At 53.5% G+C, this 5,000-nt stretch overlaps 1 non-coding gene across 1 annotated transcript in view; it reads left to right on the forward strand.

Moving 5' to 3' along the window:
- Positions 1 to 3,484: 3,484 nt before the first annotated feature.
- LOC126436848 (small subunit ribosomal RNA) overlaps positions 3,485 to 5,000 on the forward strand; it is a 1,910-nt gene continuing 394 nt past the window's right edge. The window contains exon 1 of the ribosomal RNA XR_007580967.1: positions 3,485 to 5,000. This exon is cut by the window's right edge and continues 394 nt beyond it. This is a non-coding gene — a ribosomal RNA (small subunit ribosomal RNA).

Genomic DNA, 5,000 nt, shown 5'->3' on the forward strand with positions numbered 1-5,000 from the left:
CCACACTGTCATAACCAGACTGGGAGGTCCACTCAGAAAACGGAATATCCCACCCCCCCGACAACCACCATTGCTCAGCTAAGCCACCAACACCCACACATGTCCTACACAGGGGTGCACCCAACATCACAATACTGCCTCCTCTCACAGCACACAAACAATGGCAGGAATGAAAGACACAGGTCTGCCACAAGCATGGAATCGGAGCGCCGCCTGTCATGAGCCAAAGGTGCATCCTGACGTGGCAAATCAGATGATGCCGCAGGCATCCACTTACTATAATCACAATCAACAAACCGACCGGCGGCCCCCCCCCCCCCCCCCCCCATTACACCTTTCCATACAACAATGTGTACCTTAACCTAAACTATACTGTACCTTAACCTAAACTATACTGTACCTTAACCTAAACTATACTGTACCTTAACCTAAACTATACTGTACCTTAACCTAAACTATACTGTACCTTAACCTAAACTATACTGTACCTTAACCTAAACTATACTGTACCTTAACCTAACCTATACGGTACCTCAACCTAACCTATATTGTGCCTCAACCTAACCTATGTTGCGCCTTAACCTAACCTATGTTGCGCCTTAACCTAACCTATGTTGCGCCTTAACCTAACCTATGTTGCGCCTTAACCTAACCTATGTTGCGCCTTAACCTAACCTATGTTGCGCCTTAACCTAACCTATGTTGCGCCTTAACCTAACCTATGTTGCGCCTTAACCTAACCTATGTTGCGCCTTAACCTAACCTATGTTGCGCCTTAACCTAACCTATGTTGCGCCTTAACCTAACCTATGTTGCGCCTTAACCTAACCTATGTTGCGCCTTAACCTAACCTATGTTGCGCCTTAACCTAACCTATGTTGCGCCTTAACCTAACCTATGTTGCGCCTTAACCTAACCTATGTTGCGCCTTAACCTAACCTATGTTGCGCCTTAACCTAACCTATGTTGCGCCTTAACCTAACCTATGTTGCGCCTTAACCTAACCTATGTTGCGCCTTAACCTAACCTATGTTGCGCCTTAACCTAACCTATGTTGCGCCTTAACCTAACCTATGTTGCGCCTTAACCTAACCTATGTTGCGCCTTAACCTAACCTATGTTGCGCCTTAACCTAACCTATGTTGCGCCTTAACCTAACCTATGTTGCGCCTTAACCTAACCTATGTTGCGCCTTAACCCAACCTATGTTGCGCCTTAACCCAACCTATGTTGCGCCTTAACCCAACCTATGTTGCGCCTTAACCCAACCTATGTTGCGCCTTAACCCAACCTATGTTGCGCCTTAACCCAACCTATGTTGCGCCTTAACCCAACCTATGTTGGGCCTTAACCCAACCTATGTTGGGCCTTAACCCAACCTATGTTGGGCCTTAACCCAACACACGTTGGGCCTTAACCCAACACACGTTGGGCCTTAACCCAACACACGTTGGGCCTTAACCCAACACACGTTGGGCCTTAACCCAACACACGTTGGGCCTTAACCCAACACACGTTGGGCCTTAACCCAACACACGTTGGGCCTTAACCCAACACACGTTGGGCCTTAACCCAACACACGTTGGGCCTTAACCCAACACACGTTGGGCCTTAACCCAACACACGTTGGGCCTTAACCCAACACACGTTGGGCCTTAACCCAACACACGTTGGGCCTTAACCCAACACACGTTGGGCCTTAACCCAACACACGTTGGGCCTTAACCCAACACACGTTGGGCCTTAACCCAACACACGTTGGGCCTTAACCTGCTCTGTAATTGTCATACGACGCGTTAAATTAGTGTAGTGTTGCCTAACTGCAACCCCCGCAATATAGTTTGCTACTCGCACTGCCCGGTCCCCAGTGTATCGCTTCATGTTAAACACCTTGCAGCTATACACTGTAATGTGGATGGCAGCAGGACGTACATGCTCAATGCCCTTTGCAGTTGTTCATTGGCATTTGCAGTTGTTCATTGGCATTCGCATGGCGAAGCACTTAGCCTACGCTGTGGTACGGCCTGTGTCAACTGTCCGCTGATGTTGTACGTCCAAATCACACACTGTACTGCACATTGGTCCTCATGTACTGAATGATACATCGTGGTACATGTGACCGTACAACGACTGCGCCAACAACGGCGAACCATGCGGTCCAAATGTTGTGCACTCAGCTACGTGTCGTCTCCCTATAAGAGCTGGATTGCAGTGTGGTATGCCCTGGATGGCGATCAGCATGAGCCGTCTGTTGATGTAGTGGCGCGTGTTGTCAGACGTAGTCGTCTCTTCTCACACACCGTGATAGCATGGTGCACTGCGTTCCACATCTGCGACATGCGACAGAGGCCGGTTGACAGTCGTTCGCGCAATGGACATCGCATACGTACGGGGGCCACCTTCCACGTGTTCGCGAAGCGTGCACATGTTGTTGCGTGTATGTGGGCAGACATAGTGTGTCGTGACACCTGACACAGGCATGCAACAATCGTTGAATTTGCAAATGGCGATGGACGCCTACGTTTGCTGGTGACGTTACGCAAATGAACAACTGGTAAACCGTTGTGGTGCGGTTGTTCTCGCTAGAGGTGAATCAGTGATGGCGACGATCGGTTGAGCTACCAACCGGTTGTTCCAGCGATACCCACCATGCCCACGAACGTGAATGGCATCTGGGTGTGAAGCGATACGCGGCGGTGGCTGGGTGGGACCGTCCCCGGCCGGTGAGGGGGGGCCTCCCGGCGTGCTGGCCGCGCGGTGCGTGGGCGCACGCGCTACAGCCGGCTGGTGGGGGCGGCCAGTGGCAGGCGCGCCGGCCGACGGAGGCGGCAGGCGGCGCAGCTGCGCGCCGGCGCACCCTGCACGCGGCGCCGTGCGGCCAAAGTAGGTCCTCGCGGGCCCGGTGCGAAGCGCGGTGGACATCTGCAGTGTGCTGGTCCGATTGAGGACTGTGTGCGCTGAGGATGCGCCGCCGCCCGGCGCTCGGCGCCGCGACGCCGTCTGCTGCTCGGTCGCCTCTGCGGTTCTCGCAGGTGGTTTGTATCGCAGCTGTGCGGACGTGTTGGCGCGTGCGCTGTGCTGGGAGAGTTCGCTTCGGCACCCAAGTGGGGCTTTTGTCCTTCTGTGGCGCTGGCGTTGGAGCTGCCGGTCACCGTAGGTGGCGCGTGTTGTCTCCCGCCGGCAATGCCACGACAGCACGCTCCCGGGCCTCTGTCGGCAGCGGCAAGCTCAGTTGGGAGCACGGGTGGTCGCACCTAAAGCGTCTACTCGCCAAACCCCGGGCGATTGCGCCTCTCTCGAACCCGACCAAGTACTTAGGACGGCGCTGCGCGCCGCCGGGACCTGAGAGGGTTTCGAGGTGTATGGTGCAGGGGAGCTCAGCCTCCTCCTGTTTGCAGAATAATTGAGCGGACGCTTGCGTGTTCGCGCGGGCCCCCGGGACACACTCCCGGGCGGCCGGCTGCTCAGCTCTAGTTGACGCAGCTCCCTGGTTGATCCTGCCAGTAGTCATATGCTTGTCTCAAAGATTAAGCCATGCATGTCTCAGTACAAGCCGCATTAAGGTGAAACCGCGAATGGCTCATTAAATCAGTTATGGTTCCTTAGATCGTACCCACGTTACTTGGATAACTGTGGTAATTCTAGAGCTAATACATGCAAACAGAGTCCCGACCAGAGATGGAAGGGACGCTTTTATTAGATCAAAACCAATCGGTCGGCTCGTCCGGTCCGTTTGCCTTGGTGACTCTGAATAACTTTGGGCTGATCGCACGGTCCTCGTACCGGCGACGCATCTTTCAAATGTCTGCCTTATCAACTGTCGATGGTAGGTTCTGCGCCTACCATGGTTGTAACGGGTAACGGGGAATCAGGGTTCGATTCCGGAGAGGGAGCCTGAGAAACGGCTACCACATCCAAGGAAGGCAGCAGGCGCGCAAATTACCCACTCCCGGCACGGGGAGGTAGTGACGAAAAATAACGATACGGGACTCATCCGAGGCCCCGTAATCGGAATGAGTACACTTTAAATCCTTTAACGAGTATCTATTGGAGGGCAAGTCTGGTGCCAGCAGCCGCGGTAATTCCAGCTCCAATAGCGTATATTAAAGTTGTTGCGGTTAAAAAGCTCGTAGTTGGATTTGTGTCCCACGCTGTTGGTTCACCGCCCGTCGGTGTTTAACTGGCATGTATCGTGGGACGTCCTGCCGGTGGGGCGAGCTGAAGGCGTGCGACGCGCCTCGTGCGTGCTCGTGCGTCCCGAGGCGGACCCCGTTGCAATCCTACCAGGGTGCTCTTGAGTGAGTGTCTCGGTGGGCCGGCACGTTTACTTTGAACAAATTAGAGTGCTTAAAGCAGGCAAGCCCGCCTGAATACTGTGTGCATGGAATAATGGAATAGGACCTCGGTTCTATTTTGTTGGTTTTCGGAACCCGAGGTAATGATTAATAGGGACAGGCGGGGGCATTCGTATTGCGACGTTAGAGGTGAAATTCTTGGATCGTCGCAAGACGAACAGAAGCGAAAGCATTTGCCAAGTATGTTTTCATTAATCAAGAACGAAAGTTAGAGGTTCGAAGGCGATCAGATACCGCCCTAGTTCTAACCATAAACGATGCCAGCCAGCGATCCGCCGCAGTTCCTCCGATGACTCGGCGGGCAGCCTCCGGGAAACCAAAGCTTTTGGGTTCCGGGGGAAGTATGGTTGCAAAGCTGAAACTTAAAGGAATTGACGGAAGGGCACCACCAGGAGTGGAGCCTGCGGCTTAATTTGACTCAACACGGGAAACCTCACCAGGCCCGGACACCGGAAGGATTGACAGATTGATAGCTCTTTCTTGATTCGGTGGGTGGTGGTGCATGGCCGTTCTTAGTTGGTGGAGCGATTTGTCTGGTTAATTCCGATAACGAACGAGACTCTAGCCTGCTAACTAGTCGCGTGACATCCTTCGTGCTGTCAGCGATTACTTTTCTTCTTAGAGGGACAGGCGGCTTCTAGCCGC

This window comes from Schistocerca serialis, unplaced genomic scaffold, assembly GCF_023864345.2.
Source record: "Schistocerca serialis cubense isolate TAMUIC-IGC-003099 unplaced genomic scaffold, iqSchSeri2.2 HiC_scaffold_1249, whole genome shotgun sequence".
Lineage (NCBI taxonomy): Eukaryota > Metazoa > Arthropoda > Insecta > Orthoptera > Acrididae > Schistocerca > Schistocerca serialis.